At 40.6% G+C, this 15,153-nt stretch overlaps 1 protein-coding gene across 5 annotated transcripts in view; it reads left to right on the forward strand.

The window, feature by feature from the left end:
• The window catches only part of USO1 (USO1 vesicle transport factor), a 1,866,649-nt gene that overhangs the window by 1,340,368 nt on the left and 511,128 nt on the right, over window positions 1-15,153 (forward strand). The window lies entirely within an intron of this gene.

The raw sequence follows: 15,153 nt of genomic DNA on the forward strand, positions 1-15,153 counted from the left end.
CAGGTAAGGGAAGAAGCAGGAAACAGTGGTAACTCTGATGCAGGCAATGTTCTGGAGTGATTGGCCAATGAGCTCCCATATGAGGGAGCAGTAGATGATGCAAAATGCATCTGAAGAGAACTGTGCCATTGGAAGACATTCTGTAACTTTAGGTACAATGTCTGCAGGAAACGGAGATCAAAGAATGTGCCCTCAGTTTAGAAGAAAATGATCTAAGGGAAGAATTGTTTGATTTAATAGAGATGGATAGACATATTAAGATCGATGAAAGAAATAGATTACAGAAAATAAATAAGACCCAAAATGTCAGAAGTCTGATAAAACAGATGAACGCAATAATCAAGAGTGTTAACAAAAACACATGTGATATAACAGAAGTAAATATGATATATTAATGTCCAGCTAAATTAATAACTGATAGTCTTACCACAAAAAAACAAAGCAATAAGGGAGAGGAAGGAAGAAATAAAATGCCATCATGGAAGCAATGAATAGAGCAAACTTAGAAAAGATGTGTCACTGCTAGAAGAATATAGAAGAGGGAATAGATCAACATGCAGTACCTAACTTCTGGCTAAACTATTAACATCTTTATAGAAAGATTTAGCCCTGAGCAAGAATTACTTATATGCACATCACAGACAGGCATAAACCTGGTTAACAGAAAAATTATACCTCTCTTTAAGTGTGAACCTGTAATCCATCCTAAAAACTATAGCCTGATAGTTATGTACTTGAATTGATGCAGTTTATAATCATTTAGGATAAAACTCAGCCATGAGAATAGAACAAAAGGGTAACAAAATAGTCATATTGAGCAGTGGATTATTGTTGCTAAAGAAAGCCATAATGGAGAATTCTAAAAAGGTAATGTATCTAAGTACGGCATGAATAGAATACAAAAAAACATTTGGCATCATCCCATGTTCATGGAAAGAGGAGTGCTTACAGATGTATAAGATACATCCTATATTGATCCATTACATTACAGTAACCATGAAACACTGATGGACAGCTTTGCAATTAAGCAGTGACAAAAAGCAGATTATTATCTCAGGGATAAAAATTCAAAGGGGGATATTCAAGGTGATTGTTTGTCACTGCTGCTATTTTGTCTTGCCCTTAACCCTTTAAGCTGTTTACCTAACATATTAGTTCTTGTTTGCAATAAAATAAATAAACTTGCTAAAAAGTTTTCTCTTCTATGTATGGATGATTTAAACATTATATAGTTCATCAGATGAGGAGTTGAGCACAACTGCAAGTGATTAAAATGTTCTCAGATGATATAAGAATGACAATTGGCTTTGATAAATGTGCAAAAGCAACATTTAAAGCAGGAACATTGCAGTACCAAGAAAATATCAGTCCAGGCCAAGAGTGTGATATAAAGGAACTTGAGCAGGAAGGAGTTTATAAATATTGATGAAAGGATCAGCAGTCAAACATGAGTAAATGTGAATAAAACTCAGTAAGGAATACTTCAGAAGACTAAATCTAGTATTTTAAACAGCCTTGACATCTAAGAGTAAAGTCCAAGCTGGTAAGACAGTTTTCTCTTCATGTTATAACTTACAGTTTTGGTGTGATTGACTAGACCCAAAAGGTATTGGATCAGTTGGACAAAGTGTCATGCTTATCAAATGATACAAAAATTCAGTGTACACCAAGATTATATATTCCACATTTTCAAGATGGTATAGGCCTCCTTGAAATGAATTACATGTATAGATCTGCATCCATATCTGCTGTCCTCACAAGGCCCAAATGTAGTGAAAATTTTAAAACAAGAGGAGAATATGTCTAAGATGACCTCTCTGCTTAGTTTAGCAGAAGCATTCAGGTGGCTAGTGGTAATGGAAATCGAACTAGAAGTAAGTGAAAATCAGACAGTAACTGAATGTGCCAAAAAAGTAAAGGAAGAATATAAGGAGAAGGATCAGATGTGAAGGAAAGAAATGTGAAAAATCTATAAATATATTGGCAAATATATAGAACTCTTGGAGCAAGCTCGTGTTGATCAGGATTTGATGCAGGACTGGTTAAGGAGAGGTGAGTTGAAACCAGAGGATGAAAGGTTAGTAAGGGCAGCGCAGGATAATGGACTACAAAAACATTGGTTTACAAAGTCCAACTGAACATGTGGGAGAAACGGATAGATGTAGGTTCTGTAAAAAAGAATTTGAAACAGTCACACACCTTGCTGCTAGGTGTGATAGACTCATGGCAGAGGGCCTGTACACTGAAAGGTATAATAATGTGGCAAGATTGTTGCATTGGGGATTGTGCAAACACTCCAGTATAGAAGTAGCTGAGAAACACTGGAAATATGAACCTTAAAAGCATTATGGAGAATGATGAAGAGTACATCACATGGGATCGCCATTACCAACAATTCAAAAAAATGGATTCAATAGAAAACATACATAATAGTCCATGAAAAAAAAAAGACAAAAAGTAAAAGTGGTCATTGAAATTGCTACACCTAACGATTTACAGTGTCTCACATACAGAGAGAGTCATAAAATCATTAAATGTCAAGATTTGCGAGCAGAAACAAGACCTATATGGAAGAAAGATACCCTGACATTTCCAATAGTAGTAGGAGCAGTGGGTCAAATAATGAATCTCCAGTCTTACTTAGATATGCTACCAAACCATCAAGCCCCGCTGAGATATAACTCTGTATGAGTTGCAGAAGTAGTCATTTCTGGGTGCATTGCAGGTGCCTTGAGGAGCTTGCCTAACATCAAACACTGAAACAATACTTATTTCATGAACTTTAATTATACCCTGATGTAGGAACTGGAGTCCATTCCTGTCATGGTATGAGAAACTCAAAACATTTGGAGAAATTAAGCAGACTATCACAAGCCCCCCCAAACTCCTATACTTTACCTCTGAGGGAAAAGTAACCAATTTTGATAAATCCATATTTAATGATGCACTTCAACACTCTGACTGTGAATCCCTCAAATATCTGCCTCTATGTGAAGCTGTCTGACATTTCAATAACTCCTTCTTAGCCATATTAAACCAACAAGCCCCACTGAGACATGAGTGAAAATAAATTTTGTCCCATGCCTAACCCAACAAACCAAGAAACTCAAGAGACCGCGACAAAGCCTGGAAGCAATGGCTCAAAAACTAGGACTTAGTCTTACCTAGATAAATATCAGTGTCTTGGAAACCACAGAAAGGCACAAGTTTGTTATGATAAAAAGAACTCCTCCACAAACCAGACCGCGTATTAAAAAAAGAAAAGATGTTGGGAGAATTTCAGCAAACTAAAACCAAGCAGAAAATTCACCCAAAATGATTTCCCATATGTATCCAGCAGGGACATTGCAGACAGATTCAACAAACATTTCATATCCAGTTCTCTACTTAACTCAAGCAATAACAACCTCATACCCACCCCACCTATCCTAACAACCATCCAGACAAATGCCAACAAAAATACATTATAGGTGTGAAACCCGCAACACTAGCGCTTGCCATCCTGCCATCTGAATACCTCAGTATAGCCGGTGACACTGTTTACTACCTTGTATCTATCCTAATTAATAGATTCTTTACAGAAAACTAAATTTCAGCCCTATGGAATCCCATTACACAAAGGTGTTGCAGATCTACCGAGCTCTCAAACTAATTGCCATAAAGCAGTCCTTCCTCCCCCTCTCCAGAGTATCCAAAAAAGTATACATCAGCAGCCTCTAGCCTTTCTACTTGATAACCAATTACTTTCTCCAACTCAGCTTGGCTTTTGAACTCACCACAGCAACAACACTGTCCTGCTGCATTTCCTAGATACTCTTAATCAAAGTAAAAACTCTCGTAATTTTGTCTCCATCCTTTTCCTGGATTGTCAAAAGCCTTCGATACAGTGTTGCATCAACTGCTTCTCCGAAGACTAAATCTTATAGGCCTTACAGCTCCCTCAACTATCTGGTTCACCAGCTACCTAAACAATAGCACCCAGTCTGTAAAATGGAGTGACTCCCACTCCACATTCCTTTCAGTCACTACAGGAGTTCCCCAAGGCTCCATACTTAAGCCAATATTTTCAATATCTTAACTAATGACATGCACACAGAATCAAAACTCAACATCACAGCACAATATGCTGACAGCTTTCACTTTAGTTTATTCAAACCCAAATCTTCCCACCTTAGAAGCGTTTACCTCTATAAAATACTGGCTAAATAAATCTCATTTGCTTTTAAACACTAACAAAACCTAACTAATACTATTCATAGGTTCATAGGTTGATACTAGGCTATCTGCCCTAGGGCATTTATAAGCCCAGCCAGAGTGTGTTTGGCTTTCGCCACCCTTTTAGATTAGTAGACTGTGCCTTTGAATAGTAGGTCACAGAAGGTGGCCCTTTTACGGTTAGTTTATTGTGCCTCTGTCTAGCAGGGACCCAGAAGAGATCCCAGGGGTAAACTTACGATCTCCCATCCACTCGTCAAGATTTCTCTTGAAGAGAGTCAGTGAGTGGCTCTGCCTAACTTGGACTGGGATTTTGTTCCAGAGTGAGGGGAGCCTCTGGGATATGAATCTGTCCCTCCAGCATGTCCTATTTATTTCTGTGCTGAGGTTTAAGTCCCTGGAGCGTGTAGCTCTAAGGGATTTGGATTTCCTGAGGTGGAGCATGTGCATTAATTCTGGGTTGGCATGGCTTTATACGTCAGGCACAGATCGCCTCTGAGTAGGCGGTAAGCAACTGAGTAGAGCTGGAGTTTCTTTAGCCGAACTGCATAGGGCATCTGTTTGAGTCCCTTGATCCTCTTGGTGAGGTACTTTTGGGGTCTTTCCAGTTGCTGCCAGTGTCGGGTAAGGTACATCCCAAATGGGTCATTGTATTCAAGTATGGGCCTGATGAGTAGAGGAGCACAATAACCTCTCTTGATCTAGATGTGAAACCTTTCGTGATAAGGTGGGCTATATAGAAGTTCTTTCTAACCACTTTGGCAGCGTGATTGTCAAAGGAGAGATTACTATCTACTTGGGTCCCCAAATCCCTAATTACGTCTTCCGTACTTAATGGGTTACCACCTATGTGGTAGTTTGTGGGCACTTTGTTTTTCCCAAAGGGGATGACTATGCATTTTTTGGCATTTAGCTTTAGGCCATAGCTCTGGCACCAGTTATCTGTCTCTGTGAGACCCTTTTGGAGGATGCTTGTGTCAGCTGGAGAGTCTATTATGGCACCCAGTTTGCAGTCATCTGTAAACTTGGTCAGCCATAGTCCTCCCGTGTTTGCCTATACCTCAGAGAAATATATACCGAACAAGAGAGGTCCGAGGACTGAGCCTTGTGGGATGCCACTTGTAACTGGTTTAGAGTCTGACATGGCACCTGTAATTCTGACCATGTGGGTTCTATCCCTGAGCCAGTTTGCGACCCATCTTGTGAAATAGGGGTTGATATTTAAGCTGGTGAGCTTATTTATGATGCCCGAGTGGGGTATTGTGTCGAAGGCTTTTGCGAGGTCCAGGTAGGCTGTGTGGACTACCTTCCCTTCGTCTATGGCTCTGGAAATGGTTTCAAAGAAGTCGACCAGGTTCAAGAGGCAGGATCTGCCCTTAACAAAGCCGAATTGGATAGGATCCAGTGTCTGGAGGTTCCCGATGTCTTTGTTTATGAGTTCCATGATGATTTTATTTATTTTTATGTATTTTATTTTATTTTACATTTGTTGACCGGGCTAGTCTGGCTGGATACATGTCCATTTTCAGCAGAGGCCCAAGGAGAAAAGCTCCACTATATACTAGTAAATAATAATGACAAAAATAAGCAAAAAAAAAAGCACAATACGATAGAAATTCAATTACAAAATCCTTGGAAGAGTAATTAATGAAGAAATTAAGCAAGTAACTCACAAAGACTCTATTCAACTGTTTACAGTATTAACAAATTTGTTAGACATTTGTGTCGGGGCACAAGTTTAAAGAAACAGCTTTCAACAGCTGGGAGATTTAGATACAAGGTGAGATAATAGGTTGCAGTAATATAAAGAGAAGAAAATATATGGGAGAAGTAATATCCAAGTGGATGGTAGGTGAAGTATAGAGTGGGGGGGGGTAAACGTAGTGATAGGGACATGAGGAAGAGTAGTGGAAAGAGTTGAAAAGAGAGATGGAAGCTGAGATCAGTCAGGATTTGAGCAAGGGCATAGCCAGTGAGTTATAAGATAGTTTCTTAGTTGTTTTCTGAAAAGTTGTGATGAGCCTAGAGTGGTCAGTTCTATGGGGAGTTTATTCCAGTGTGAGCCAATGGTATTTGTAAACAAGGAGACCCCAGCTTTATTGTGTGTTTTGAGGGTGGCCACTAGTAATTTGTTAGCTGAGCTAAGGGAAGTAAAATTCTGTAAGGGACAACAAGGTTATTTAGTATAGGTGTATTAGAAGGGTAATGGAGAATTTTATAGGTAATAACTAATTGCTGAAGGAGAATGAGATTTTGAAGTTCAAGCCAGTCAAGTTTTTGAGATTAACACAATGATGTGTGAGAAATGGGCACCTGTGGCAAACCTGGCAATGCTGTGGTAGGCTGTGGCAAGTTTCTGAAGGTTAGATTTTGAAAGGTTTATAAAAGATGGGGAGGCATATAATAATGTAGAGATAAGATGAGTTTGGGCTAAAGACACCCTGGTGGTTGCTGTTAGAAAGGGCTTAAGTCTATAGAGGGCACCTATTTTTTATTAACAGTTTTGATAGTTAGGTCAATGTGGTAATCAAAGTTTAGTTGATTATCTATTGTAACACCTAGTAGTTTAGCGGAACTATCAGGTGTAATGATAGTGCCATTGTCAGACACAATAGAAAAGGAAAGAGGGGTAGATTTCAGGGTTGGAGAAAATAGTAATAATTTAGTTTTTTGGGGATTAAGGAGGAGACATATATCTTGGAACCATCTTTCTGCTGTTGTAAAGACTTTTTGGGTGGAAGAATGAAGTTCAGCTGGAGATACAGCAGAACAGATGAGAGTTGAATCACAGCATATTGAATACATGAGGGTGTTGGGAGTGAGATAGACAGGTTGTTTATAAATATGGAGAAGAGAAGGGGTCCTAATATGGATCCTTGTGGGACACCAATAGTGACTGGGAGCTGAGTTGAGAGATGGCTGTCCCAAAGGACTGCTTGTTGTCTATTTTTCAGATAAGAGTCAAACCAGTGCAATGCTGAAGGTTCAAGTGAGAGATTTCAAAGTGTCTAGTAAAGTTGATGGTTGACCATATCAAAGGCTTTAGAGAGGTCAAGAAACAAAGCAGAAGAGTATAGTTTGTTATTGCGATTTTTGTTGATAGTATCTGTAAAGGAGAGAAGAGCAGTGGAAGTACTATGGAAAGGTCTAAAGCCATGTTGAGTGTCTGAAAGTAGGTTATTATGTAAAAGATTATGTAAAAGTTGCTGGTGTATACAACGCCACATGATTTTAGATAGTGGTGATAGTAAGGCTATAGGACGGAAATTAGAAAGTTCATTAGAGTTTCCTCCTTTATGCAAAGGAACGATATGGGAGACTTTCCAGAGGGAAGGGATAGTAGATTCGGTTATTGTTCTGTTAATTAAAATAGAGACTGGGTATGCTAGTTCTGCTGATGCTTGCAGATATTCAGCTGGTAGTTGGTCAGCTGAAGGAGTACAAGGTTTGAGTTTTGACAGTAACTTTGTATATATGTTGTGGAGACTGTACTGAATGTTAAAGTGGGGTGTTATTTTGAGGAGATGTTTTAAGGGAAGTATGGGGAGTCATGTTCTTTGCAAGACAGGTGACTGTTTCAGTGAAGAAGTTGTTAAATGTATTGGCTATTAGGTTGGGTGGGGTTTGTGCTAAGGTAGCTGGAGTAGGTGTTTTGGTATTTCCTGGATGGAGTAGTTTATTGATTCCTGACCAGAATTTTTTTGGGGTTATGATTTAGATTTTTTTGATATTGAAGGTAATAATTCTTTTTATCAAGATGGGTAAGTTTTTTTGTGGTGTTTCTAAGGTGTTTGAAGTTTTGATGGTCAGTTGGGTTTTTAGTTGTTCTCCATTTTGTCCATAGTTTATTCCTTAATAGCATTGTTTGCTTGGTTTCTTTGGAAAGCCAAGGGGCAGCTTTGGATCCTGTTCTAATTAAGCGTGAGGGGGCATGATACTCAAGAATTTGGAGGAATGTGTTGTTGAAATGGGCCACCGCTTCATCCAGAGGAAGGTGTTTTAGAGCAGACCAGTTACATTGTTTGAGTTCATTGAGGAAAATAGGAAGGTTAAATTTCTTTTTGTTTCTTATAGTACGATAGCTGGCCTGATTGAGATTATTTGTTTGTTTAGTGATATAGGTGAGAAGGTGGTCACTGATATTGTCAGGGAGTATTCCAGTTTTATAAGAGAGGGGATTTTTGTTGACCAATATCCAGTCTAAGATGGCTTGTTTATTGGTAGATTTGTGAATCCTAGTTGGGGAGTTTATTGTTTGTTGGAAATTAAAGAGGTTGAGGTGATAGATGGGTTTGGGTGATGTGCAGGAATTCCAATCAATATTGAAGTCTCCTAAGAGTATGGTTTCGTGGAAAGCTACAGGAGAGCCAGCTGAGAATTTTTTCGAGGGTATCCAAGTTGTTGCCAGGAGGGATATAGGAAGATATTATATAAATGGCTTTTCTTTATTTACTTGGAATTTGCTGCAGAGTATTTCAGCATTGGCAGGGGGTAGGGAGTCAATAGAGGACACCTGTAGTTCAGATTTATAGAGTAAAGCAACCCACCACCCTTTTGTTTAGACGATCCTGCCTTAAAATGCTATAGCCAGGGGGAGTAATTTCATTGTCTTTGGTACCTGGTTTCAACCAGGTTTCAGTGAGACAGAGAATATCAAATGAGTAGAGGTCAATTAAAGCATGGAGTTGTGTAATTTTATTGTTGATGCTACGAATATTTAGGTGTGCTATAGAAAGGGAGTTAGAAGAGAAAGGTGAACTGAAATTGTTAATATTTTGGTTTGAGAGGGTGTGGAGGAGGGAAGTCTTTGGGCCAGGGTTGGGGTGAATGTCCCCATGTAACAGTAAGAGTGTTTGAGGGAGTGGAAATAATTTTGAGTTTTAGAGGGTATTAGGTAGAACTTTCTAGTTGTGTGATACTTGTTATGGAGTATTCTATGATAATGTGGAGGAAAGTAAGGGCAGGATGAGAGGAGGTTAATGTAGGTTTGTTTAGGTAGGGGAAGGACAGTGCTAGTATGTTTAGCTAAGCTAGGAGATCTGCTGAGGGTGTAGTACTCATAGGAAGTAAGGGTATGGTATAAAAGAAGGATGTTAAGTAGCAGGAGTAGATAAAGTAGTTTAAAAGGCAGGGACATGTTGAGATAGATGAGCTTGACAAGGTTGAAGATTAGTATTAGGAAGGTAGGGAATGTGTGTGGCAGTTAGATGGGAGAGGAGAGTGTTAAGTGTTAAGTGTGAACGAGGCAGGAAATTAGTTAGGATGTGAGAAAATAAGGGCTACAAGTATAATACTAGGGGCCCTGGGGTGGGTGGGAATTGGGGTAGGGTTAGGGGAGCGGAGTGAGCCCGAAGGGCGAACGGAGCGGGGCACAGCAGAGAAAGGAAAAAGCAGTGAGAAAAAACAATCAGTAGGTAGAAGGTAGAAACAGAAATTAGTAGGTAGAAGGCAAATGTGTGTGTGAGGAAGGGGAATTATAAAAACAGAGAGAAGGGAGGCCAGAGTGGGTAATGGTTAAGTCAGGAATAGTGCAGGCGGAGAGGAGGGTTAGATAGAGGGTTTATAAGGACTGTGGAGAGTGGGGTGTAAGGTTAAAGAGGACTAGGGAAGGAAAAAAGAAAAGAAAGGAGACAAGTGCGACAAGTAGGTGTAGAGTAAGAGGTAGGAGGGTGGCAGATAGGAGAATTAGAGGGTAAGGACTGCCATCTAGTGGTCAATGTCTGGAAGTACCAAGCAAGGATAATATAGTAGTGGATACCAATAAAAGAAAAGTAATGGAGAAGGAAAGAGGATTAGCGTGGTTGGAGAATAGAGGTGGTACAATGTCTTTGAGACAGGCGGGGGGAGCAACTATAGTAGACAGGGAGGGGTATGGCTGCTGGCAGATTTGGCAGTTAAGCTACTACACCTAGGATGTGTAGTGGACAACTATATACATAAGGTTAGGAATAAAAAAATGCAATTTACTTAGTGACATACAATCTTAGGTCTTTAGTCCAAGGGCACTTAGATACTCCAGGTGAGGTGAATACCCAGGCGGGTATAGGTAGGTGGATATTGCTGATCTATTGAGTCTGATAAGACACAGCCAGGAGTAGATAAAGTGAGTATGGTAGGTTTGAACAGCTGGAGAGAAATAGGAATAAAGGGAGGAGAAGGTTAATGTAGCACAGGGTAAAACAAGAGATACATTTCATTAGCAATACAGACGTAGTAGAACAAAAAACAAAACACTTGGTCAGATATCATTCATAAGCATTAGGAATAGATAGAAACATGTACTATGTCAGGCATCTATAGATTAAGGAAAGCATCAATAATCAGATCAACGGCAGGCCAATAAATCACAATGAAAGTCCTAGAGCCTGGAGCAGTTGCATCAATTACATATCAACTCAATATATCTGTCCTGATACGCTCCATAGCTTTGCAGACCAGGCTAGTCAGGCTTATAGGGCGATAGTTTCTGGGGTCTGTTGTGGCACCACCTTTGTGGAGCGGGACCACTGTTGCTGTACGCCATTCCTTGGGTACATATCCTGTATTAAGGCTGAGATTGAACAGTGACTTTATGTGAGGGTTAAGTTCTTCTTGAAGCTCGTGTAAGACACAGCCTGGGACACCATCCAGTCCCATTGATGCTGTGTTTTTTGCTTTGGAGAGGGCAGCTCTCACCTGTTTATCTGTGATGTCAGGGAAGCTACAATCTGTTGGGATGGACATTTACTCTTTTGGGGGGGATGGGGGGGAGAAATTTGCACTGAACCTGTCTACCAGGATGTTGGCAATGTCTGTGAGTTCAGTGTATTTTTTGTCATTTTGCACTAACTCAGAGCATATCTGGGTGTTGCCACCCAGGTTCCTGACATAACTTAAGAAGGCCTTGTGATTGTCTTTAGTGTTTTGTGCAATTTTTCTTTCGAAGCTGGCTTTAGATGATTTTATGAGGTATCGTAGCTTCTTCCTAGTACTGATCAGAGATGCCTTCCCTTTTTGGGATTTTGCTCTATCATGTAGTAGATTCCTCCTTTTGTTGTATAGCTTATTTATGGCCAGGATCCACCAGACAGGTATCCTGCCTTTGGAGGAGTGAGTCTTGATTTTATTTGGGATAGCACGATCCATGCATTCCTGTAGGTGTTCATAGAATGCGTTTGTAAAGTTTCTGCGGTTTGAGCCGTATTTTCCACTGGCCCGGGGGCTTTGAAAGATACCACCTCAGTTTTGAGAAGTGTTAAGTTTGCTTTTGAGAAGTTCTTCACCGTGGTTACCTTGGCTGGGGGTGGGAACAGGATATGGATGTCCAGTGAGATTAATTTATGGTCTGACCTTACCAATGAGGGGTATACCTCTGGTGTGGAACATAGAATCCCCATGTTGGTGATGACCAGGTCCAATATGTTTTCCCCTCTTGTGGGGGTGGTGACCAGTTGTTCCATAGCATTTGAGTTTATAAATTCTAGGAACCGTTGGGCGAGGTTGTTGGGGGCTTGAGTAGTTTTCCCAGTCAATGTTTGGGTAGTTGAAGTCGCCCAATATAATGGTGTTTGGAGAAATCTTCATATTCTCCAGTGTTCTCAGGAAAGCCGAGTGGAGTTCCTGAGTTTGGGAGGGTGATCTGTAGCAGGCTACAAACTGAAAGGCAGTTTTGCCCACTGTTAGTTGCACATGGATGGTCTCCGATGCTTCGTGCAGTGCTACTAACCTGGAGGTGTGGGTATCTTTGGTGTATATGGATACTCCCCCTCCTTTTGTAGTTCGGTCCGAGTATTGTGGCCGAAAAGCATGGTATGAAGTGTAACCTGGTAGTGCTGGGGTGCTTTCTGCAGCCTTGAACCAGGTTTGTTACTGCACAAATATCGATATTCTCCATACTGAGGAGAGCCTCGAGTGCATGCATTTTGAGGTTTAGACTTCTGGGGTTGAGCAGCATTACCCTTAGTTTCTTTTTCCTTGTATTGTCTATGGAGGTGGGTTTGTCTTTTGAGCCTTGCCTAAAAAAGGCACTGTGGGGGTGGCAAGAGCTTTAGCCAGTATTCGAAAGCCCAGGGGTGGCAGGTGCAAGCCGTCCCTAGCGAAGCAACGTGGCTTGTCGAGCATGTCATCCCAGGCTGACAGACACTGGATCCCCTTTGAATGACAACAATACTTTATCCAGTTGGTAAAATTGATCATTTTGTCTTTATACTGTGGCATCATTCTTGGTGAGGGTAAGATGCTACTCAAGGTCAGGGTCATACCGGCCTGGGCTACATGATCAGAGAGCTCCTCTATGTCTCTTTTCATGTAGTCCAGGGAGGTACGTCTCAGGTCATTCACACCAGCATGGACAATGACGGAGTCATATTTGTACTTGCTTTGGAGTGACCTGAGTGCATGTGTTATGTGGAAGCTTACAGTGACCTTCTCCTTGTTCAGCCTGGTGAGTGGGACGTCAGTGTGTCTGACAATAAAGTCACCTATTACAAGTGTATTAGGTGTGTTGTTTAGCCTTAAGGGCTGTGACTGTGTGGCACACTGACTTTGTGAACTATGTGATACGTGGGTATTGTTGTGGGGTAGCAGTTTGGGTGTCTGCTTTGGAGGTCTCTGCTGCTTAGGCAGATTTTTATTTAGAGCCTCCAAGTATGTCTTTGTGTGTTTATGTGTTTGGTTTGCTGTTGCTATAGGTCTATGTGAGACTGGATTTGTGGTGTGTGTGGTTACCTTCTCCTCCTGAATGACTGTGCCAGTCATGGGTCGAGAGAGCTCAGCCTCCAGTTTGACTGTATAGTTGCATCTCTCACATATATTTGAGTTTGTTGGGAGGAGGAGAGGGTTGTCTGTGTACATAAGGCAGTTGTAACATTGCCTCAAAATTCCCATATTCACCAGCTGGACTGGAGAGTACACACGAAACTGACCTTTGGACTGACCTTTGGACATGTCAGGATATTATGATGAAATACTTTTTGACTGATCAAAAAGGATCAGTAGGGTGTTAAGTGTTTAAAAGAGTATAAGAGGGGTTTAGTGCTTAAGTTTGTTGGTGTTTTGCGTATAAGATTACTTATAAGAGCAAGTGTAAGGCTTTAAAATAAAAATAGAGTGCTTCCTTTGAGATTTAGATCTGTTCCAAGGGAAAAAGTGAAGAGCACACTCTGTGGAGCCGGTAATAGTTTAAACCCGTCTAAGCGGCACTGCCTCATGCTGCGCTATGTGCAAAATCGCTCTAAAGCGGGTTTTTAAGCAGGGGACTTGAAAGAGCTAGGAATTAGCTCAAAACGGCCAATAAACAGAACAGTTTCCAGAAAACATAAATCAAAACAACACTGACCTTATATCATTTCCTCAAACAACATAAAACTGAAAATGTTACCAACACAAAATTAGTAGAAGTTATCACTGATAACAGGTTAAATTTGATCTTCACATTGACAGTACTGTCAGAAAGATACACTGTAAACTAGGCTGTCTTTACAGATCAAAGCACCTCATAAGTGATTGTAGTAAAAAAAAATATAGCTTCTGCCTCCCTTCTGCTTCTCACCCCCCCCGTATGCCTCAGCCATGTTCATAAATCTCAGCTCTTCTACCAAGCACAATCTAGAAAACAGCTACAACAAAATTACCAAATTTGTCTGTAGCCTCCTAAACCCCTACTTTCACTGCATGGCACTCAGTACTGTGAACTGGCTTACACTTCCTCAGCATATCAGTCTCACAGCTACTCACAGCACATAAAATACTTCACCATCCACTTAAAACACCCTCACTGTCAAATCTCATCCAGTGGCATGACATTTAGTGTCAGTCCATGATTTTGGCACCAGTTATTTATCTGCGGACAAGCCTTCCTGCAGGATGGCTTCTGGATTCACTGAATGCTCCTAGCTTTCAGTCATCTGCAAACTTAGAGCCTTTTGATATTGGCTTTTCGTCAGAAAAGTAGATGCCAAACAGGACAGGTTTGAACAAAGACCCATGCCCTTATTATTTAATGAATTATTTAAAGGATTATTGATCCTTTGTCTCTCTCTCTCTCTTTTTTTTTTTTAAACATTCTGCGTGATTCTTGAGTTTAGAGGTTGAGATGTGTGTTTTTCTGTGGGGGTGGGTTGCATTGTATTCTGACAGCAGTGAGCTGAGAAGATGCATTCCTGTGTGACAGTTATTTATTCATTTATATGATCACAGTCAGACTTCCGAGGTCTACAGTCACAGTTGTACAGGTGCCTATAATTGATGGTCACATCTCTGTGTGGATGTGTGTGCATGCATGCCTTTAGGGGCATGTTTGCAACTGTATGGATATGTGTGCACGTGTCTGTAGGGCCATGTTTGTGTTTGTTTGTTTGTTTGTGTGTGTGTGTGTGTGTGTGTGTGTGTGTGTGTGTGTGTGTGTGTGTGTGTGTTGCAGCAGTATGTGGATGAAAGTTGCTGACACCATCTGCTTGACTGCAGGTAATGGTCATTGGAGTGTAGTAATAGAGGCCCACACCATTCCAGTTATCCCCACCCAGTCATTTACTTCCTGCAGCCCCTTGTTGTGAAGTCACCAGCCACCACTGATTAAATTTTATGTCAGAATATTAGGAAATAATTTCATAATTGTCACAGATAAATGCATTCATCTGAAGAGGAGTAGAAGCTGGCTAGGGACCATACCTCTTAACCTCTTCGTACAAGAAAGCTGGACAAAGCTTAAAGTAATGGTGAAACAAAGGCCCAAAAATAGGAATAGATTTGAAAATTGGCCGTATAAGTTTAGAAAGTTGCTAGAATAAATGGATTTGAGTTAAAATGCATTTTCTGAAGGCTGTGGAGCCTGAAACTCAAATGTATGTCATTAATTATTGAAGTAAGTCCTCAATGGTTTGCCCTAAACTATAGATTTTATTAAGAAGGGATAAAAAATATGAGGTGAAAATCTGGACAGTTGAGAGCTATGCTAGGAAG

This window comes from Protopterus annectens, chromosome 2.part0 (genome assembly GCF_019279795.1).
Source record: "Protopterus annectens isolate FY-2018-M chromosome 2.part0, PAN1.0, whole genome shotgun sequence".
NCBI classification, from domain to species: Eukaryota; Metazoa; Chordata; order Ceratodontiformes; family Protopteridae; genus Protopterus; species Protopterus annectens.